The 24,173-nt window shown below is 44.0% G+C and overlaps 1 long non-coding RNA gene across 3 annotated transcripts in view; it reads left to right on the top strand.

Moving 5' to 3' along the window:
* Window positions 1–24,173, top strand: part of LOC102549787 (uncharacterized) — a 107,027-nt gene that overhangs the window by 75,060 nt on the left and 7,794 nt on the right. For 2 of the 3 annotated variants that reach the window (XR_360903.5, XR_596662.3), the window contains exons 2-3: window positions 6,499–6,701; window positions 7,547–7,700. The exons of the other annotated variant lie outside the window; for it this stretch is intronic. This is a non-coding gene — a long non-coding RNA (uncharacterized LOC102549787). The remainder of the gene's footprint in view (window positions 1–6,498; window positions 6,702–7,546; window positions 7,701–24,173) is intronic. 3 annotated transcript variants of the gene reach the window in all.

The raw sequence follows: 24,173 nt of genomic DNA, 5'->3' as shown, positions 1-24,173 counted from the left end.
GCTTAGGGCTGCCAGAGCCCAAGCCTTTGCCATAAAATCCCCAATTACACAGTGAATCTCTCAAGTCCAGAGTCATGATAGATGAGGGACATATGTTAAACATCACAGTAGAGGGGACAAATCGTACTGACTGCAGCATAGAGATAAAAGACGGGGTTCTGACCCAGAGCAGCAAGGTAGGCTTTTGGATGAGAAGAGATTATCATACGCTGTCTCCAATTTGGGGAAGGAGCTAGGTGTCCAGTTGAATCAAACCCGCATGCTCTGGGATGGCTTTGGACAACGTAGGGTTGATCAAGGCATCGTGAGATATACAGTAGGATGCCCCGCTGAACCAGATGGAATTCTGTATCCCTAAACTGAAGTATAATTAAAAACAAACCAAACATAACAAAACAAAAGACCCCAAACACTATTCCAAGATCGGTATGGTGGCACAGGCATATAATCCAAATAATTTGGGTCAGCCTGGATATATGAGACCCAGTCCTGAAAAACAAACAAAAATGCCGTTCTTTACTTAAAACAACTTAATCCAAATTCCAAGATTCTAAACCCACGAAGATGTTGGAAGATTCCATCTGGGCCATGAACAGCCAGGTCTCTCTGTCTCTAGTACTGCAGGGTGCTTGTGGCAAACCACAGAAAATGCAGCCAAAGCCTCTGTGTGCAAGACAGTCACAGTCCCCATTGAGACCTATGGCTTGCATGCCTGAGTGGCCATATGATGGCTTTGTATTTCCTAGTCAAGAGTAAAGACCTTGTCTTGTTTCCTTGGCTAGGCGCACCAAGGCCAGTGGTCACCCTTTATGCCCATCTCTCACCTTCATGCAATCATTTCTCCTGAGCCCCAGAGCTTACCTGGGATATAGACCATCTTCTGTATATAGGACATCTATCCCCTTTCCCTGTTGGGAAAACCAACCTTCCACCCATTGATACTATAACCCTTCACCATCTACTGTCTCAGGGATTCCTCTAACCGACTGCTATAACAGGGTAACTCAAACAAGAGATACTGCTTTTCCCACAGTTCTGAAGTCAGCAGGTGACACATAAGGTGCCAGTACTCTAGTTCTCCACAGGGAATATCTTCCCTTCTAGTTTCTAGTTAGCCATCTCCTTGCTGTGTGCTCACATGGTCTTTCCTGACTGAGCCATGCTTGGAAAAGAAGAAAGTGGCACCACAGCAAAGTCAATTGTTCCTCCGTGTTCTCAGAGAAGGTCCTAACCCCATACTCTCATTTCAACTTAATTGTCTCTCAAAGGCTTCGCTTCCAAAGATCATCACATAAAGGTTAAAGATGCACGATGTGGATGTCAGGGAGAGAGAGCTCCTCAGCCCCCAACAGTGATGCAACAAGCATGAGATTTTATAACTGGCAAGGCTGTTCTTGGCTCTCTGTTTGAAATAAGTGGAAGGAAAGGTAGAAATAGAGATTAAAGCTGAAGGATAATAGCATTTTATGGCTTTTCTCCAATGACTGTATCTCTGATACCTTTTTATTTGGGTCTGTTTTTCAACCCATTTCTATTGTGGGTATCTCAAGGCCAACCAAAAAGATGTGGTCTTACAACAGTTTGTCTTTTGTAATGCGTAGGCAAATTAAATGATCAGAGAAAGCACTCGGAAATACTTGGTGAATGGCAAGAAATGAATGTTCTCCAAGACGATGCAGCATGGAAGGGAGTCCATGGCTTCTTGGAAATAAAATAGTCCCAATCATTGGAACATATGTACACATGTAAATATGCACATGCAAACATAAAAGAGCGCATGCATGTGCGTGCGCGCATGCGAGCGCGCGTGCGCACACACACACACACACACACACACACACACACACACACAAACACACACATATGCTTACTTCAAGGACTACATAAGACCTCAAGATCCCAGGAGAGTTTTGTGTAGAAACTGCTTTTCTCTGTGCTGTTGGGTGATGGAGGATTTGGCAGGCGTTAACATTGCAGGAAGTTGCAGTTTTCTGTGTAGCCTTCTTACAGGCAACGTACCCAGTAAATGAGACATTGGGACATTATATATATAAAAATGGCAGCTTCTCATAAGCCACACTTCTACAGGTTGCTGTGGTTGAGAGGCATGAGAAGCAGCAAGATGGGAATGTCTTCATTTCCATTATAATCAAACCAAATGGACTGGGAATGCAGCTCTTGGGTAGATTGCTTGCCTGGTGTGTATAAGGCTCTCGGTCCAGTCTCTGACACAGGAAAAAAAGGGAGGGAAGAAGGGAGGGAGTGGGCATTAGTGCTGTGGTGGCTTGAATGAGAATGCCCCTCCATAGGCTTATATATTTAAATGTTTGGTCCCCACCTGGTGGAACTGTTCTGGAAGGATTAGGAGGTGTGGCCTTGTTGGAAGAGATATGTCATTAAAGGCAGGCTTTGATGTTTCAAAAACCTAAGCCATTCCCAGTTAGTGATCCTCACCCTGACCCCTGCCTGGTATGGCCAGCATCTTCAGATCTCCCTCTGCTGTGTAATCCTGCTAATTTCTCCCCTTGTGTCAATCCTCCTGCCTCCCTCATTTAAAAAAAAAAAAAAGTACAGATAAATACATTTAGGGTTCACTTGGATACTCGAAGGCATTTTTCTATCTTAAGATCCTCAACTTCACTTGCAAAGACTCCCCCACTCCACCCCCTCTGCTCCACACTACACACTTCTGGATTAGGGCCTGGGTAACGGCTGATCTTGGTTATCAGCTTGGGACACAGCTTGTGTCAGCAGGGGCACAGCTCTGTACATGACTGCAAAGGTGTTTTCAGAGAACTTTAGCTGAGGAGGGAATGTGGACAGCACCATCCCACAGGCTAGGGCCCTAGACTGAATTTAAAGAGAAGTAAGCCAAGTGTTAGCATTCACCTCTCTCTCTCTCTCTCTCTCTCTCTCTCTCTCTCTCTCTCTCTCTCTCTCTCTCTCTCTCTCTCTCTCTGCTTCTTGGCTGTGGATAGGATATGGCCAGCCATGTGATCTCCTGCCATCAGGACTCCCCCACAGTTGTAAGCTGCACACTCAAACCGTGAACCCAAAGAAACCTTTCCTTCCTTATTGTTGGGTTTTGGTATTCTTGTCCTGGCAATGGGAAAGCCACCCAACTCGGCCCTTTGGGAGGGACACTGTTCAGCCCACCACAGAGCTATTTGGTTTAACTTACCCTGGACGCCCTCTGAGTGCCAGTGGAATGGATGTCTGTCATATAGACTATCCGGGCTTTTACTTTCCTTCTCTGATTTTTCTCTGGACTATTTTTGACCTCATTATCCTAGCAGTTGAGGAATGAACTCAAAGAAATCAATTTAACAATTACCAGCTCTGGCAAAAGCTGATGAGGAATTAATTAATTGACTAAAAGGAAAATAACGCTACCCGGGATTTGTTTATTCTTTGCCCAATTTAACTCAGATAATCAAGAATCAATAATGTATGGGGAGCTAAGAACCCAGGGGAAGATCAAATAAATTCATTTTCGTTGGGCTTTTCTATCGCTGCTAGCTTAACAAAATACAGAAGAATGAGCTATGCAAAGGTAGATTATGAAATCCGACCTGACAGGCTGGGTTCTCTGCTGTTTCTCATTGTATACACTGGATTCACTATGCCCAGTCACTTAATTTCACTGTGGAGAGACTGAGACGTGGAAAGAATGACGACTTCATTTCGTACTAGGATTCTTTAAAGATAATGTGTCTTCGGGAGCACTCTGGAAAAGGTGCACGAAGCGCTTTCTCTCTTGTTTTCTTTCTCAAGGAACAATTTAATACTGCAATTCTGTTTCCAAGGTTGCGAAGTCCCTTATCCGTTCATTCATCAACTATTTATCTTTTCCTCAGTGCCAGCCATCAATTTGGGGCTGTTAGAGTTGTAGGGCCATCCGAGGCGAGAGTCGGCATCACACAGCGCTCTTAGGGCACAACATAAACGCCTCAGAATCTAATCTAATTACAATAATGTGATTGGTCTTAGGTTGCCCTGAGGAGGAGGGTGTTAGAGAAATGAGGGTCAATACTGATCTTCCCGGGCTCTTCCGAGCCCAAGGTCGTCCTGACTAAGCTGTGGTGTGGAGGCAAGCGCCTTTTTGCAATTCCTCCTTAGCCTGACATATCAGAGGAACAAAAGCTTTAGGTCTGCCATCGTGGTGGTTTGAATAGGTTTGGCCCCATAGACTCCCGTGTTTGAATACTTGGCCCAATAGGGAGCTGCACTTTTAGGAGGCGTGGCCTTGTTGGAGGAAGTGTGTCACTGTGGAGGCGGGCCTTGAGGTCTCCTATGCTTAAGCTACACCCGGCGCGGTAGTCTCTTTCCTGCTGCCTGCCAATCCGGATGTAGAATCTTCAGCCCCTTCTCCAGCACCATGTCTGCCTGCACGCTGTCATGACAGTAATGGACTAATCCTCTGAAACTGTAAGCCCCCCACCCCCTTCCTGGTTAAATTAAATATTTTCCGTTATAAGATTTTTCTCTTGGCAGTAGTGTCTCTTCGTGGCAGTAAAGCCCTAACACAGCCCTATTCCCAACTAAAGCATAGACCAAAGTACTCCCTCCCTCTGATGTGGAAATATAGGAAATGAGGAGCTGACCAATTACCCAGCTGATTAGACTGATGAAATTGTTTATAAAAACACCCTCATTGTAGGAAGAAATTCTTTTTTATGTGTTATTCTTTGACACTCTCTGACACATATATGATGTATTCGACAGTTTCATCATTCTATATTTCTCTCCCTCCCCCACTCCCACTCAGGTTGAACTCCTTTTTTCCAGCAACCCCCGTCCCATTTCCCTGTTTTTGTTTGTGATCCATTTAGTCTAACTGGGGTTGCTCGCAGGAGAGTGCATTTTCTACTAGAAAAAGGGTCAAGGAGAAGATGCCAAGACTTTTAGGTTCAGGCAGAGTTGGGGGGGGGGCGTTTCTACCTGTTGCTATTACATAAGAAAGCCACAATATTTCACCAGTTTTTGCCAGTTTCTCCTGGGAGAACCGGAGAGGGGGTGGGGGAGGGGAGCGCTGTGTCCCAGCACAGCTGCGGAGGATCTGCTGGGATTACCTCCTTGGCATTCCTCTGGCACAGTGAGTGGTTACTTAAGAAGTATGTTAGTGATATTTCTCATTTTTGTGCCCGATTGCTCGGCAGCGCAAGTTAATGGAGGGGAGTTGGGCTCATAGTTCCCAGGAAATGTTTCATCACGGTGTGGTAAGCACCATGATTTGGTTTATGGCTCTGGCACAGCAGTTGGTTTAATCATGCAGGAGCAGGAGTAGGGGCAACTAAGAAGCAGAGAACCCAGGCTTAGGAAGGCAGGCTTTAACACTCTAGGCTTCTAGCGGCTTACCATAGGCTGTGAGGACCCATATCCAGAACGTTCCAAAGTCTCTCAAACAGCCCCACCAGATGGGGTCTGCGTGTTCAAACACGTGAGCCTGCTAAGGTCATTACGTATTCAAACTAGGACAGGTGGCATCTTTTTTGTGTCCTCTTCTGTCAGTCTGTGTCTGTATATAAAAAGGATAAAGCAGAGGCGAGCTATGGGGTTTACAGAAACCTATTCTAGCCAGCCAACCCTTCTCTAACAGTCCCACCCCTTTTCTAACAGCCCCACCCCTTCTCTAGCAGCCCCGCCCCTTCTCTAGCAACCACACCCTTCTCTAGCAGCCCCACCCTTTGTTCTCAGCTCACAGTGAGTGCAGCACCGCTCTTCATTTTCCTTCTAACAATTCCACAAAGGCACACACTGCCACGCTCCCCTTTATAGTGTTACCATCTTACCTAGCACCTGGCAATTTATAGCCATTGTATAAGAGTATGTAAAAATAAAATGAAATAAAGAGAACGAGATGTATGCCAGGCAGGCTATTTCTCTTTTAAATATAAATATAGCTGAAGTTATGCACCCATGCATGTATCAAACTGAGAACTTTTTATATGAAAGGATCCACCCCTTTCTCCTAAATTTCAAATACATAAAACCGCCTGTTGAGCTGATGAGGAAAAATAAAACTGAATTTTTAAGTGACATGTCTATGGTAATTAGGCATTTTTAAATGCTTCTCGCTACAGACCGTTGCTTTGTCTGTCTGTGCACAATCCTGCACAGATCTGCATGTGTAATGATGTTTCAATCAGTAACTAAATGTTTCAGTCATGTATAACTGCATTTCTAATGACAATATTACCTCATCCTTTATTCCCCATGTATGTGAGTACACCCCAGAATGTCCAGACAAGGACAAACTTACCTAATAGCTTGTTTTTCTGAATGTGTCCCTCTCGTTAGGGAACATGCAACCCAGTAGACCACTTCAGCCACTCTATGTGTGGATCCTCCAGGAGAAAGCCTCCTTTTGGGGAGATGCCACTCTGTTACAAATGGTAAATAGTACCAGCAAATGATAACAGCAAAATAATAAAAATGACTAATGCTTGCCCAGCACCTACTTACTGTGTGGTATTATTCAAACCGCTATCTACTCAGAAAATCGCCTTCACCCAATGAGGCAGCTGGTGACATGTGACATCCTGACGTGTAGATGAGGAAACCAATGTGACATGACTTGGTGGGAGATCCACCCGGGGTGAGCAGAGGAGCCGGGATTTGAACTCAGGCAGTTGGTCCTCAGTGTCGAGGCGCATAACAGCCACACTCCATAGGCTTCCTGGAGTAACCAGCATGGGCAGGTAAGTAACAGATGCTCAGTGAATACCCTCAACACAGGAAATGTTATTAAAAGGAAAGGTGGTGCTTCACTCCTTCTTTAAAAGGGGAACAAGAATACCCTTGGCAGGGAATAGAGAGGCAAAGATTAAAACAGAGACAGAAGGAACACCCATTCAGAGCCTGCCCCACATGTGGCCCATACATATACAGCCACCCAATTAGACAAGATGGATGAAGCAAAGAAGTGCAGACCGACAGGAGCCGGATATAGATCTCTCCTGAGAGACACAGCCAGAATACAGCAAATACAGAGGCGAATGCCAGCAGCAAACCACTGAACTGAGAATAGGACCCCCGTTGAAGGAATCAGAGAAAGAACTGGAAGAGCTTGAAGGGGCTTGAGACCCCATATGAACAACAAGGCCAAGCAACCAGACTTCCAGGGACTAAGCCACTACCCAATGACTATACATGGACTGACCCTGGACTCTGACCTCATAGGTAGCAATGAATATCCTAGTAAGAGCACCAGTGGAAAGGGAAGCCCTTGGTCATGCTAGGACTGAACCCCCAGTGAACGTGATTGTTGAGGGGAGAGCAGCAATAGGGGGAGGATGGGGAGGGGAACACCCATAAAGAAGGGGAGGGGGAGGGGTTAGGGGGATGTTGGCCCGGAAACCGGGAAAGGGAATAACACTCGAAATGTAAATAAATACTTAAGTTAATAAAAAAAATTACTTAAAAAAAAAAGGAAAGGTGGGTGGCAACACCCTCATGACTATAGCCAGTCCATCTCCCTTTGTTAAAATAAGAAATTTCTTATTAATATTGATTTTACTTTCTTTATATATTCTTTGATGCATAGGTATGCTCCACAAATCACATTACTCAAGCCTCTTCACTTACATTGGACTATTGGAATTTAAGTAGGTGTCTGGAACACTTGGATGCTCGACCACTCATCTCTTTGGTTACCCAGTATAAACCCAGCTGCAGTCATACAGGATCCTTGCTCCCAGGTACACGATGTAGTGACTTGGTCTGGAGATGCCAACTTTGAGACTTCGCTATCTGTTATCTAAGCACTTCAGCTTCAGTTCTGTCCTGTACACTGTTGTAAAACCAAATGAGATCCTGTCTGTACACGGCTTTCTCCTCATGGATAGAAAACTACCCTATAAACAGTAGGTCATCTAACGACACATCGTAACTTGTTGCTGCTAAAGAGCTCAGAATTACCCTACGTGGACTATGGTTTGACTGTCTTCTTTGCCTTTATTTTTGGAAACAGCAACTTTCTGAAGTTATAAATAGAAACTGATTGTCCACAGTAGAGTAGACTGATAAAATAGTGTTTTCCTTTATTTAAAACTTTTCCCCAAACTAACCCCCGTCTTTCTGTCTCTGTCTCTGTCTGTCTTTCTCTGTCTGTCTGTCTCTCTCTGTCTCTGTCTTTGTCTCTCTCTCTCTCACGTGTATGTGCCAAATCTAATTCTTGTGATTCAAACCCATGCCTCCTGATTTCAGTAAGTACTTGCAGCTATCACATCTGTGAGGTGGCTGTGTCTAAACCACTGTTTCAGTCATGTATCACTGTGCTTCTAACGACTTGGTTGCCTCAGGTATTATGGCCATCTCACCACATGTAAATACTGCTACCATGCCAAGTCGAGACGTTCCCCCAGGTTCAGCCCGTATTTTCAAGAGAAACTGATGAGTAAGCCAAGTTGTACGGTAACAGAAATTAAGACACTGGCACAAAAGCCTTGTAACTCTCTAACCAAATCAGATAGGTAGATCAATAATTGGCAGCGGCTATTACTGGCTCCCTGAGTCAAGGTTATTCAGTAACCTAGGGACAATGTCTTGGGCTTGTGACGTAATTGACAGGACTGGCCAGGCCAGGAGGCCTTCGGATGCCTGTCAGAGGCTACTGAATGTGTGAAGGTAAAAGACTAACATCCACAGTGAACAAAGGTCGGTCAGTGTGGATTTGGTAAACGTTCTGTGGCCATGCTAGCCGGACTGCTATGTCTTCCTGGTCATGCAGAGTCACTCACTCCATAAAATCTGACTGGAACCATTTGACCTTCAGCTAGGTTATTTTGGGCAAACAGAAGCAGCGTCATAATCATATATGCTACATAGCTAAATAACATTAATCATGTCATATAGCTGGGACATGAATCTATGGGACATATAGCATGTCACATAGAATCTGGGATTTAATATTTATTCGGGAGACGTGAGTGATCCTACCTGCTCTCCTGGGATCTTTCTACATCGCTCTCTCAGTTGATTCTATTTAAACAGAACCAAGACTACCTCAGCTAGGTCAGAAGAAGAATCTGACAGGATGAGCTTTATCTTGCAGCTCTAGCAGGCCAGTGTTGATGGCACCAGAGACAGTCCTATCTGCAGGCCAAAGGTCTCTGTGTGTAGGCTAGGGAGTCCTGGTACTCAGCATGGGAGGGTCAGAGGAGTAAGAGATTCCAGCAGAGCTTGGTCAGCAAGAACGATCATTGTTACCCTTTCTCAATGTGAGTCCCGATCTAGAGGTTATAAAAAGGAAAAATACTGAAAAATAAAAATAAAGGGTATGGATGGAGCTAAGCCTGAAGATTATAATTCTGTTGCCTCTTAATATAGACTGTCTTACTGGAATTCCAAAGGGGAGGGGGGAAGAAGAGGGAGGAGGAGGAAGAAGAGAAGAAAGAGGATGACATGGATCATTAACGTTCAGATGATTTCATTTTATAGAATAAAGGTATTTGGTTGGACACTGTGAAGTTGTCATTATGAAACCTTGGCCTAAATTATGTTGCCTAAACTCACATTTTCATTTAATGCTGATAGTTAATCATATCAATATTTTAGCCTATTATAATACTAGAAAAAGTATACATATACATATATATATATATATATATATATATATATATATATATATATATATATATATATATATATATAAACGCATGGTGTTTCTGACTCAGGGTATTATTAATAGAATGACTCTATAAAGTTACCACCTGAAGCCAGACAAAACCGTGTCAAGAATTCACTACTCAGTTAAATGTAATTTAAGGTATGCTTAAGAGCATAGTCCTAAAAATATAAAGAAGGGTAAAATCCACCCAGCTCCGGGATCTTTCAAATGGTATTTCTTAGGAGCCATAGAGTTCAAAGATGTTGTTAGAAAGTTATTTGTGTGTCACAGAAACTTACCACCTAAGAGGAGCGTCCCAGTGATTGAGACACTTGTTTACCTTGGATCCAGAGCAGGAAAGAGGCAATCACTCTGTTTTTGAACCCAAGGGGTCATTAACAAAACAACTGTTGATAAATTAAACACCCACTTGGGAGGAATCCCAAGAGAGAATCCAGGCAGCCTCCACCTAGTACATGTGACCAACTGAGCTAAATGGCGACTGACGATGGCCTGGAATTCTTCCAGTCTGTTGACTATAATCCACAGGACTTTGGAGCTCAGGAGCCCAGAGATGCCAGCTCAGCCCTCTCCTTCCAGCAACTGGAAGGAAGCCTGCCTGTGCTGTCCATGTTCTTTCTCTTCTGTGTCCTTAGTTGGCCAAAGCATGAACACCCAGACCCCAGCTAGACTCTCAACAGAATACCCACAGCTCCTGGGTGTGTAAGGCTGCAGCAATTCTGGAAAATGGCCTCTGTGGTTGGGGCAGGAGCTGTGAGCACACGTTAACTTTTTCTCTCATTAGTCACTTCTGTCTGTTCTATTTAGTAACAGGGATAAGGAAAATAATGACTAAAGAGGCCCTTTCACATGACCTCATCTCAAAAGATCAGCAACTTCCAAAACTAACAGGACCAACTGGGAACCAACTACTCAAACTCGGGCCTCTGAGGAATATTTTTGCATCAAACTGTAACTCCGAAGGACTGTGCTCTGTGAAAGTCTCTTAACCACTGAGAGAGAGAGAGAGAGAGAGAGAGAGAGAGAGAGAGAGAGAGAGAGAGAGAGAGATATGACTAAATTAACTACCTCCTCTCAGGGGTCCTATGATAACTTCCAGTAAACCTTGGCTACTAAGCCACAATTTTATTAAAGCTACTATCAAAGTAAGAAAGGCTGGGATAAACAAACAGGTGCCTGGTGTAAATAGACTTTTATTTTCAAATTAGGGAACTAGAGATGGCCCAGTGGACCCAGTTTTGATTTACAGCACCTACATGGTGGTTCAAAACTGTCTGTGACTCCAGTATTTCAGTTCCAAGGGATCTACGTCCTCTTCTGGCCTATGAAGGCCTTGCATGGACACAGTACACAGACAGACATGCAGGTAAAACACTCACACACGTAAAATAAAAATAATAAATAAACATCAGAACATAAATATCCCTAGTAGCTTGCTCCATTGTGGCCTGGTTCTGTATTCTTTAACAAATATCATGACTCCATTTTTAATGCCTTTGTGCCTATACATATAACTTGCCATGTTTATTACCCTCACCTCAAAATGCATGATGAATACGGTTTCAAGTTATGACCTAGAGGTTTTTTTTTTGTTTTGTTTTGTTTTTTGTTTTTGTTTTTGTTTTTTTTTTTTGGTTCTTTTTTTCGGAGCTGGGGACCAAACCCAGGGCTTTGCGCTTCCTAGACAAGCGCTCTACCACTGAGCTAAATCCCCAGCCCCTGACCTAGAGTTTTTAGTGTATGTTTCTTATGAAAACACAGATCACTTCGCATATGGACTGCAGTCAATTCTCTAAGGTGTGGGGGAAGGGGTCTGTGTTGTACGCAGAATGGAACCCTGTGAAAATGGTGTATGACAAATTCAAGTAGAGCTGCTGCCTGGCTTTCACTGGGCTGGGGTATGGTCCTTTCACTTCTCCCTGCATGTAAATTTTTATAGGAAGGAAGGGGAACAAAACTTAAAACCTAAACAAAACCCTAACTCATTAGTAGCTTAAGTGATTTTGTAACTGGCTTTAAAAACATCTATAATGCTTGATTAGTCTCTCCGAAACTCCAGGGTGTGACTGGGAACAAAAGGGCTGTGGAAAGCACACACCTGGAATCCTAGTATCTAGGCAGCTGTGGTGAGAGGTTACGAGTTCAAGGGTAGCCTGGGCTAAATAGGAAAACTGTTGCAGAAAGGAGAAAGAAGGAAGGAAGGAAGGAGAGAGGAAGGGAGGGAAAGAAGATAGGGAGGATGAAAATAAGGAAAGGAGGGGAAGGGAGAGAGGAAGAGAGGGAGGAAGGAAAAAGGATGGAAAGAAAGGGAAAAAAACAGGATACAGGGTTGCTTTCAACGGTTGCTATTGTTTCTCACATTAGCAACATATTATCCATGTTGTTACATTTACTAGGGGCTGGAAGACAGCGCGTATCAGGATGTGGTGTTTTCTTAATAATCAAGAGCGAAGGCAGGGGCAAAGCTACTGAGTTGCTCATCACAGCCCTTGGCTCCTCTTCACCTGCTCACTTACATTCAGAGATTCCCTTATATTATAGACTCCATGGCCCCACGGTCATCGTACAGCCATGAAGAAGATGAAGAAGAATTTAAATAAGTTTTAGAGAGAAAGGAAGGGATTCGAAGCAGAACACACCCAGGTACACAGGGGAATTGATTAGGGGGTGCACACTGAGGTAATCTTGCATATCCCTGAAGCAGTAGCAGTGATCAAAGGGGAGATACCAGAAGATGAGGCTAATATTGGGTATGTATGTGTTATACACATGCTCGTGGAGGCCATGTACAGGTACACACAAACCTGTGGAAGCTAGAGTTGTCCCTCCACCACTTTTTTGTTGAAAATTTTTTCATACAATGTATTCTAACAATGGTTTTTGCCTCCCCCAGGTCCTCTGAGATCCTCCCAATTCCCTACCTGCCTAACTCCATATCCTTTCTCTCACACACACACTCTCTCATTAGAATAAAACAATCATCTGAAAGAATAATAAAATAAGATAAAATAAAAGCAAACAAACCACAACAGAACTGGAAAAAAAAAAGCACTCATTAAGCAAACAAAGAACCAAGGAAAAAACACAAGAAACACAAATAGGCATTTGTGAAAGCAAAATCAAAAGCAGAAACCATAATGCCTATGCAAAAGACCTTCGAGGTTAAAAAAAAGGGGGGGAGAGGGGAGCAAACAACAACAACAATAACAAAAACTCTCAAAATAGCAAAATATCAGAGTTCATTTTGTGTTGGTATGTATTGATGGGTGTGGGACCTGCCCCTGAGTGTGATTTGTACACCCAGTGAGACTCCATTGGCAAAAACTAAGCATTATCAATTGGAAACAGTATCAGGGTTATGGATGGAGGCTGGTGTCTGCTTCCTCTTTCGGCACTGGGACCCCATTTGACGTAGACATGTGCAGGTCCTGTGCATGCTACCGTCTCTGTGAGCTCATGTGTGTGTCAGCCTTGTTGGTTTACAGGGCCTTGTTTCCTTAGTGCGTTCCACTCTCACTGGCTCATACACTCTTTCTGCTTCTCTTTCTGCAGGGTTCCCTGAGCCCTGAGGGGAGGGGTTTTATGAAGACGTCCCACTTAGAACTGAATGTTTCCAGGCCTTTCGCTCTCTGCATATTTTCTAGCTGCGGGTCTCTCTTTGTTCCCATCTATTGTCAGAGGAAGCTTCTCTGATAATGGCTGAACAAAACTCTGGTCTGTGAGTATAGCAGAATGTCGTTAGGTGTTATCTTATGGCAACATTCCTTTAGTATAAGAGCAGTATTTGGTTTTTCTCCTAGGTCCAAGGCCTTAGTCTCAGGTCTCAGCCACCTAACCAGTGTTGTCATGGAGACCGTGTCATGGAGTAGGCCTTAATTCCATTCAGATACTGGTTGGTTTATCCCACAACTTCAGTGCCACAGTTGCACAAGCATTTCTTGTAGGCAGATCATCATTGTAGAGTTCAGGTTTCGTCACTGGATTGGTGTTTACTTTCCTCCTCTGCTAGTGTGCAGAGTACCTTCCAGTACTATGAACACTAGTCATTAGGGGGTGAGGGTTCTAGGTAGACACCAGCCCGACTTCCCCATGTTCTGTGAGGTGTTGCTTCAGCAATCACGCACTACCATCAGTTTAGACAAGCTCTCTCACAAAACCTGGAGCTTACTCCTTCAGCTAGACTGGCTAGCCAGTAAGAGCACTCATACCCTGTTGCATCTGTCTGTCTTGCTGTCCAATGAAATGTACCACCATGCCTGGCTTTTTATAGGGGTCCTGGGGATCCAGTGCTTGAGTCCTCACTCTTGCTCAGCACGCACTCTCCTCACTGACTTATCTCCCCAGCTTGACTATGCTATAAGTCACTATCCTGTCATATGTCAAAGCTACTTAGGAGAAACGGAATCTGTGCAGTGTTTTTCGAGAAAAGCGTGATCAGATAAGGCTCCCTTCAGAGTGATCAGCTAGGTGACAGTTTTAGGGGAATGAGGACAGACTAGAAGGAGAAGGTTCAGAATAACCACAAAAGTCCATATGGGAGAACTTGGACTTAAGCTCTGCTAGTGTTGGCATCAGAAGCTGTTTACATATGGCCAGTCTTAGAATCCAGCGATGACATCATCCCTAGGTGACAAGAACACACCTGCATCTGTTGCCATGGCAACCACCATACACTCCCTGCACATGCATCACCTGTGTGAGTCACCACCTATGTCACCTATGTCACAGCCTGGATAAAAGGCAGGGACCTCAACCCATCTCTCTCTTTCTCTCTTCTCTTCCTTACTTCTTTCCCCTCTTTCAATCAAGGACCTCTCTTGTGGGAACTGTGCTGGCTTGGTGTGATCTGTCCAGGAATACGCCGTTTTCAACTAACGGCTAGGACTGTGGCAAAGGAGAGATCATGCATCAGTTGCTTGGCGTATAGACCAGCCATTTTTCTCATAGAACGTGGCTGAAGCAGATAGTGTGGTCGAAAATTGGGGTGACCTGAAGCAGTTCCAGCCCCAGTCTTTTATCTAATATGATTGTTAGCCCAGCACTCCCCCACAAAGCTGTAAGTTTTCTAATTTCCAATAAGAGAAAAATCAATTTGGGACACCCACCCCCACGACCCCCACATGATTAGTATGTCTCTTACAACCTAGACAACTCCTCAGGAGTTCATCAGTATTTAGATGGTTTATTTTATGCCAGATGAGATAAATCAACCCAGATTGGTTATTCTCTGTTGGATGACAGAAATCCTCTGTCACGCTTACATGTTCGCATACAGACTTCCGTTGTAGTTGCTATTCTACTGCTGTGAAGAGACACCATGACCAGGGTAACTGGTAAAAGAAAACATTTAACTAGGGCATGCACACTGTTTCAGAGACTTAATCTATTATCATCATGGCAGGGGACACGGTGGCAGGCAGGCAGGTGTGGCACTGGGGCAGTAGCTGAGAGCTTACACCTGATCTGCAAGATCACATACACTACTTAAAACATAATATATAATATTGGTGGGATTTTACATTTTATTATTTAATTTAGTGAGCAAGTTTGTGGGGCCTCAGGTGCATGCCAGAGCTGTCTTTTTTCTTTCTCTATGAGTCCCACGGATGGAATGATGGAGTTCGGGTCTTTAGGTTTGTACCACAAACTCTAACCAATGGATCCCATCTTGCAGGCCCAAGTTTACAGTCCTGTGTTTGGCCATATTCCTAGTTGTCCTTGCTATATGCAGCCCACCAGCCACAGGCGAACATGCCTGCTAGAACCTCTAGCAAAAAGAAAAGGAAATGAAGGGGAAAACTTCTTAATAACTGGACCCAGAATTGCATCTATAACTTCTCTGCTAGAACTCAGTGATAATGACTTTACCAAGTTGCAGAGGAGCCTGGGAAATGTGGTCCAGCAACATAACAAGAATGAAGAGGAGCCTGGGAAATGTAGTCCAGCAATATAATGAGACTGAAGGGACATGGATATGGGGAAAAACATCCATAGATTGTGCCACATTACTGCTCCAGTTGATACTCAGTCAGCAAGCTATATCATTTCATCCATAGGATGATGTTCAGCCTGGGATTTCCGTGCAGCCAAACACACCACTCAGGGAAGCTCAGGGCATCACATAGTCCTAAATTCCAGCAAACCTCACTGCTCTGAAATAGTTCAGGCACAGTTAAGGCACGTTACAATTGGTGTACAGGACATTAAATGCAGGCTAATTAAATTCACAGAGGTTGTTTTGTGTATGTGCACAGCCTCCCCGAGGCAAAATATGACTGGTTCTTACTGTAATAGAAAGGATGGTGTTTAGGCCCAAACCTTACAAGCTCTAAATAGAGCACATAAGGTTTTAGCTTTTGGCTTCATTTGGCAGGCAAATGCACTCGGAGTTAGAAGCACCTTTAAGGGACTATCAGGTTGATTGTTCTTTTGAAATACATTAGGGGCTTGATGAGAGCCTAAAGTCCACCTGCAGTGGAAGACCGCAGGGTTCAACACGTTAAATATGTTGCAGAACACTTGCTTACTTCCCAGATAGCCTTTGGAATCATTCATTTCAAGTGCTACAGTAAAGTCATTCACATCTCACAGAACGTGTATTGGGTGTGATTTAAAATGTCATTCAGAGACATGAAAAAATGTCACCATAGCTCGATCTGAGTCTTCCTTATTCCAAATTTGATTTCCTCATTTTCTTCAGCATTTTTCTGTTTTCTCTGAAAGTCCCTAAAAATGAGTCATGCTGTGGCTTGCACAACACGCTGTGCATGACCATTCCTCACCCAACACACACACACACCTATACACACACACAGACACACACACACACACACCTATACACACACACCTATACACACAGACACACACACCTATACACACACACACATACACATACACACACACACACACACACACACACACACACACACACACACACACACAGAAGAGAATGGTAGTCTGTGGAAGTAAAGAGCTGGCGTTTCTACCCAAGCTATGCCTGCTGTGACCGGGACACGTTGCTGAACCCAAGCCCTTATCTACTTTTCCAGGAGATCTGAGCAACTTCATGGCCAGGCACAAAGCACATGTTCAAAAATAATGTCCCAATGTCACGGAGACTTGTGACCTATGCACAGACTTTAGTCTCTTGATTCCACTCTTCGATCTTTAAGCATCAAAGAGACCCTGTCACTGCCCTCTTCCTTGGGAAGAGGGGAGCACCAGAGCCTGGCCTCAGCCTGACTCCAGGGCAGGGTGGATTTACTGCCTGCAGCTGCGTAACAAAGCGGCTTGGGCTAGATGACTGCACAGACCAGAAGTCCTCCCTCCTAGCTCTAGAGTCTGGAAGGCCAGGACGAACGGTTTGTTTCTACTGGAATCTCTGAAGCGAAACTTGTTTCAGAATTGTCTCCTGGTAGCTGCTGCCTGGTGTCGGCATCCTCTGGCTGGGTCACCACATCATCTTAGTTTCTGTCTCCGTATACCTGGGGCCTTCTCCCTCATGTGTGTCCGCATCTATTCTCTCCTCCTTTAAGACTACCGACTGGGGGCCCAAGTCACGGCCATAGGCTCTGCATAGCTTCTTTTCAAAACCCAAACACAGAGAAGGCAAAGTAGTGGCCATGGTTTCTAAGTTATTGACATCCCTCAGTGCCTTGGACTGCTTCTTCTCTTTGCCTTGGACAGGATGTGACAGTAGCAAGGGAACATGGGGCCTGAGGCTAAGGGTATAGCTCAGATAGTGAAGTTATTTGCCTAGCATTCATCAAGCCCTGGGTTCAGTCCCCGGCACCCACAATTGAGAAAAACGCCTCCATAAGATTGCTTATAGGCAAGTCTGCTTATAGGGCATTTTCTTGATTAATGGTTGGTGTGGGAGGACCCAACCCAGGTTCTGGCTGTAGGTAGGGGGCTGCCACCCCTTAGCAGAAAGCAAGCTTTGGAGTGCAGGCCTGTAAATAATGCTTCTCTGGTGATCTGTTTCCAGTTTCACCTCCAGGTCCTGTCTTAAGTCCCTCCATCTGACTCACCTCAGGGACTGGATTACAACCTGAGAGTTGAAAATAAACTGAACTAAACCCTTTCCTTCCCAAGTTGCTTTTGTTTGTGGTATGTATCACAGCAATAGAAACCTTAACTAAAACAGCCCTGTAAATTGGACAGAGTAGCCCAGGACTGTAACTCCAGTATTCTAAAGGTAGAGGCAGCAATACCAGGAGTTCAAAGTCATCCTCAGCTACATATTGAGTTCAAGGCCAACTTGGGCTGGGGGAGGGGTAGCATCAATGAGCATTTCCAGGGAACCTGTATTCACGTCACCCTTAACCCACAGGCAACGTCACTAGGGCCATTTCCCCTTTAAACACATAACTGCCCCTAGCCACATCTTAGATAAGAGCTTGCTCTCCTTTGCCTTGCGAAACTTTGAAGAGGAACCCAGTGTCATCCATGGACTGTCTCCACGTCTTCTGTGTTCAGTCTGGACTCTGTCCCAAAGGAATGTGATAATAACACGTAGAAAACTGTCTCTGCAAAATAGCTAGCTTCTTCCAAGTCTGCCTGTGGTGGCTAGGGAGGCAGTCAAGGGCTTTAGTAACATGGTATAGCTATAGAAACTCGTTCAACTACCCAAGCTAAAACTTTAGGTCAGAATGGATAAGATTTCTTGGTTATACTTACTGACACCACATAGTTTAAGCTGGGCATGTGACTTATGCCTACAATCTCAGCCCTTGAGAGCCTGAGGCAGGAGGATTGATAATCTGAGGGCAGACTGAGTTCCACAGAGAGTTATGGGAAACCCTAGACTTCAGATGAGGCCCTGTCTCTGAAGGAAAACAAAACAAGATCCCCCACGGTTCAGTTATACTGCCCTACCTCTGTTCTTATATCTTCCTTGTGCTCTGTTAGACTTCTTCTATGTTTATCACGAGAAATAAACATTTGGAAGGAAAGATATACAGAGCATTAAAAGATAAGGTTATTTGCATGCACGAGTTGCACTGAGGAATGTTTTCAATTCCAAAATTGTGAGCGTATTATGAGAGCCTGGGATGGGAAACAGGTGCTGGCTCCAGCTGTTCCCCTTCTGCCAACAGCAGCCGCAGCTCGAAAAGCCTAAGACCACCATCCTCCCTGCAAGCTGTCTGATCTGGTAAGAAAGTAAGAGGGGACGGTCCCCCACGTTCATCGAGGAAGGACACTGTTTAGATGGTTTTTGACATGGTTCCATGTTCTAGAAAGCCAATAGAAAGAAGACCCTGCTGTCTGTCTTCCTGGCTTGCTCAAATGTACCACTTGCCTATCCTTCCTTCATAATTTTAAGGCAAAAGTTCAGGGCGGAATGTTTTGGGAAGTAATGATGCCTGTGTATTTCCCACAAGTACTCAACTCTAATTTGCTCAAAACTCTGAAGAGGGGCCATAGTCACGCTGGAACATTCTGACCAAATCAAGGCCGATCGATGCTCTCTACTTGCTGAGTTCCGTTTGACAAGAATGGAGTCATCCTGTACTTGATTAAAGGCTCCAGGAGCACAGCTGCTTCCGAGGTCAGGCTGAAAGGTTGCCAAGCCTAACCTGACAAGTTAAAGGTCTTGAGATATAGACGGTGACAAAATATTTACAGATATATTTTTATACTTCCTCTCTCTCTCTCTCTCTCTCTCTCTCTCTCTGTGTGTGTGTGTGTGTGTGTGTGTGTGTGTGTGTGTGTGTGTGCACATGAACACTTTTGTGTAGTGGGTGCCCATGAGGGCCAGAAGACGGTGTCCAGTTCCTTGGAGCTGCAAAGTTAGAGGCAGTTGTGAGTCACCTGATGTGGATCTTGGGGAGGGGATTCAGGTCCTCTGCAAAAGCAAGTACTGGTCATTACTTAGTCATCTCTCCAGCCTCAGGAACCTTTAGTGTAAGACTTGTCCCTGCTCAGGTTCTGCTGCCTCTGATAACTGCAACAATAAGATCTAAAAGTTGAGTTTCCACACTGCTATGGGAAGCTTCTTGGGAGAAGTTGCTTAACTTTATTTTAACCTTCAGAGATTTTTAAAAATAGAATGCTAAGTGGAGTTTGGTGTCTCACACCTGTAATCCTGACACTCTGGCGGTTGAGGCAGGATGAGTACCATAAATTCAAGGTTTCTCCTGGGCTACATACATATTGAGTTCAGGGTCAGCCTGGGCTACCTTAAGGAGAACGATGAAACTAATACAGGTGCCATTGTTTCTTATACCAACGTGGGATGCTGAAGGGAAGGATATTAAATCAAGTTCTGTTTGGTACAGAGGAGGCTTGACTATTGGTGTTGTGTAAGATTTTAGAGTTTGTAAAACAGTGGCTTTCTTTAAAGGAACAGGTGGTTTCTTCTGGCTCCCATTTCAGCAGTCCATCATGGTGGGGAAGCATGAACTTGAAGTGCTTGGATCCCTTACTTCCACAGTCAGGAGCAGAGAACATGAGATTAGCTTGTGTTCACACCAGTGTTCAGCTGCCTTTCTCCCGTTTAACATATCTGAGGACTTCATACATACATTCTATATGTTTTGATCATATCCACACCCCTCTTTCTACTCTCCGGTGGCCCAGTCCTCAACTCCTCTATGCATCTGCCTCCTAACTTCTTGTCTTCTTAAAGAAAAGAAAAATCCCTGATTTGAACCAATGCTTCTTAAATGTATATAAATATGGGACCATCCAGTAACATTAGACATCCTACCCATGACCACATCCCCAGCAGCCATCAGTTGCCAATAACTTCTCGGTGCAGGGTGAGGCTCCTCATGAACCCCTTCTCTAGCCACACTGGCATGTTGACTGTCTTGACCTTGTACATGCAACCACAGCTGTGGTGAGTTTGCAAGTATAACAGCCATATTGTTTCTAGACCCCAGCCCTCTCCCCCAACTTCTACCTCTTATGTTCTTTCTGCTCCTTAGTCCTCAATCGTGCCGGAGCCTGGAAGGGCAGAGCTTGATCCAAATGTTGCATTTAGGGATAAGCATTCATGGTTATTTATTCTTAACCTTTTGACTAGTTTTAAGTCACTATATTAATCATGGCCCACTGCAAAAAAAGAAGCATCTCTGGCTAAGGATGACAAGCATCACTAATCTATGGGTATAAACTTAAACTATTCAGAAGACAATTTGACAGCATGTCCACTTAGCAAAACAGTAGTAGTGAGCTAAACCCTAAGTCCTATGGTCTCTCCAGCCATGGGGTTTAGACAAGGTGTACAGAGTCAGACATGAATTCTTCTTCTTTGGGGGCAGACCTCAAATTCAATCAGAATGTGTTTGTTTACCCCCATGACAATCATGCCACTATCACACCAGTGGGCACATCTCGCCTGGCAGGTTGGCATTCTAGCAGCCCTTGAGAAAATCACTGATGTCTTTTCTCTCCCAGTGGACTATACTTTACCTTCCATCAGTATGAAACTAGCCAGCAGGGAGGATGTTTCTTGGTCAGTTCTAGCTTGATTTCTCTGTGTCCCACAGTCAATGTGTATGATGTCTTTAGCAATTGTGTCTTAGCATCTAGTTAGAAAACCATAAGGTTTATAAGAACAAGTAATGAAACATTTTAAATCATCAATACCTCTTCCCTTTAAATTTTTTATACTAAATTAGAACACTGGACTGTTTCCTTAAAATTGAATTGTGGGCTGGAGAGATGGCTTAGCTGTTAAAAGCTAGGCTTGCAACCAAAAATAAAACTGAATTGCTTCCTTTTTCAGTCTAATGTATTACTGGTGATGTTTAAGGTGGAACAAGCTAAAAGTTAGCATGCAGAATAGCATCATGTAACATGGTGTGTACACAAGTGCGCATGCCAGGTATATATATTTGAAGGCCAGAGATCAGAACCAGGTGTCTCCCCTATGATTCTCTACCTTATTTTTGAAGCACAGTCTCTCAATGAGTCTCAGGCTCACTCATTTGGGTAGACTAACTGTTCCACAAGTCCCGGAGATCCATCTGTCTCTGCCCTTTCACTGGAGTTACAAACACACACCACTGTGCTTGGCTTTGGGGTGGGTGATGAGAATCTGAACTTAGATCCTTCTGTGTTTGAATGGCAAGCACTTTGCCCAATGAGCCATCTCCCCAACTCCCCCAAATATAAAATAAACATTTAAAATCCGGGTAAAGTTTAAGCATTCAAAATTAGCTTTGGGCTTATTTTGAAAAATTTGGCATCAAGTTTTCCTGAGTGTGTTTTCTATGTCAAATATATAGTGATGTACCATGTGGTGATAAGCAGTCAATGAAGATGACATTTTATCTGTATTAACTTGTATACGTTCTCTTAATGGTGTCTTCCTAGTAACAAAATTGCTTGGTAATGAATTTATTAAAATGCATCTCTGACACTAACGTATATGTGGCTATAGACAGATATATCAGTGTTGTTTAATGAAGTAAACATTCCTACCTGTGCATTAGATACCTTTAAGTTGTTACTGACTCGGTTAATGAATTACATATAAGTGTCTTAGTATTTTCTGAATGCTAAAATGGAACACCTGAGATTGAATAATTTGCAAAGAGAAGAAGTTTATTTTGGTTTATAATTCTGGAGGTTGGGATGTTCAAGCTGTACCTGGCAAGCCCCCTATCACATGAAGGATGGATGGATGGATGAATCATCTGTGAGGGTGGCAGTGGGTATGTGCAGAAGAGTAAGAGGAGACAAGGAGCTGACCTACAGCACAGCAACCTGTTCCTTTGAGTATAAATTCATTTCCCAGAGACATAATCTAGTCTCCTGAGAAAGCCATTCATCCTTTATGAAGGTTCACCATCAACTAACAGTGCTATATTGGCAAACATAATTCATCATGAGTTTCAGCAAAAACAAAATCACAGCACTTTTTTATTGACCATCATAATACTTTCCATGTCAGTGCTGGGAGAGGCAGAAGAAAATCTTTCTTTTTTTTTTTTTTTTTTTTTTGGTTCTTTTTTTTTTTTTTTCGGAGCTGGGGATCGAACCCAGGGCCTTGCGCTTCCTAGGTAAGCGCTCTACCACTGAGCTAAATCCCCAGCCCCGAAAATCTTTCTTTAGTCATCATTGGTCACAAAATGCCAAATAGTTCCTCTGTAAAATGCTCCCTTCTGAGAGCCATTAATCACCATTCTAGACAGACCATCTCTGAGTACCTACTAGAATGCTTAAGGTAGGACTTGAGGACAATTCTTCATAACAGAAGAAGATGCAGATAGCTATCAGACCCTCACCTGAGATGCCAGACACTACTTTTGTGCCCCACCCCCAAGCTATATGTAGTTGTGCCTCAGCTACATGTGGTCTTAGGAGCTGATGTAGTCTATGGAGAGGGGAAGGGTAAGTGCAGGACTCCACCGACACAGCTGAGGGAAGTCATCCTTCATGACGGTTTAGTGATTCAGCTGTTTTGAGCACATCCAAAATCCTTAGTGACCTCAATGAACTCTTTGGTTCGCTCAGCTAGACTTGGATGGAATCACTGATCTATCCTTGGTGCCCTAAAAAAGAGTTCACGTCTGCCCAGGAAAACTACTAATTATAACAATTACTCGCCTAACAACTACTGTTGGTTGGAACTTGTGGTACAAGTATCCGGATGCTAGAAGTGCACCTTACTTATTTCTGTTTCTTTTTTCTGTACTGTTGGTAGAAAGTAGCAGCCTTGACGGCAGTCATTCCCCTCTGACCTCCATTCACAGATACTCACCAGGCATCTGGAATAGCAAATGACAAACCACTTGTTACTCATGAGGCATGGTCTGACTCCCAGTGTCTCTCTGTGTGTTTGGCCTCGGCTCTGTGGTCAGAGTCTGCTCTCACAGGGATACAGTTTTGACACCAGATGCTGGCAGTGTTCCTCACCAGCTTTTTGTGATTTTCCATATCATCTGGTAAGCCTTACAGTTCCTCTCCACACAAAATAAAGTCTTCATTTTATTGCTGGCCATTTGAAAACAGTACTACCTAACAAGCGAGTCTCTCCTTCATTCTACCCAGTTCATTTAAGTATCCTTAGGTGTTAACTTTCTTTGGTTAAATAAGAACCATACCGGATGATAAGGAGGATAGAACCCTGATGAATCCTTTGTGTCTTAGTAAAGGAAATCCCATGAGAAGACACAGACATAATGCCAGATACCTGATAGGGTTGAGGAATTCTCTGTGACAAGGATCAAGGCTCTCCTGCCAGGTCCAGGTGTCCTCTAGATAAACACAGATTAATGAAGTAGTGCATGAGGGTAATTATTTGCAGGAAGGTACTGTTGTGTTAGAAAGCAGCTTGTATCCAGACAGATCACACCAGGCCAGCACAGTTCCATGAGAAGAGGGTTTACTTGGGGGGAAGTGGGGAAGAGAAGAGGAAGAAGGGGGGCAAAGAGAGAGGAGGAGGAGGAAGAGGAGGAGGAGGGAAAGAAAAGGAGAAGGAAGAGGAGGAGGAGGAGGTGGCGGTGGTGGTGGTGGTGGTAGTAGTAGTAGTAGTAGTAGTAGTAGTAGTAGTAGTAGTAGTAGTGAGGGATCTGGGGTCTCTGCCTTT

This window comes from Rattus norvegicus, chromosome 17 (genome assembly GCF_036323735.1).
Source record: "Rattus norvegicus strain BN/NHsdMcwi chromosome 17, GRCr8, whole genome shotgun sequence".
Taxonomy (NCBI): Eukaryota; Metazoa; Chordata; class Mammalia; order Rodentia; family Muridae; genus Rattus; species Rattus norvegicus.
This window is presented reverse-complemented; position numbering and strand designations above follow the sequence as displayed.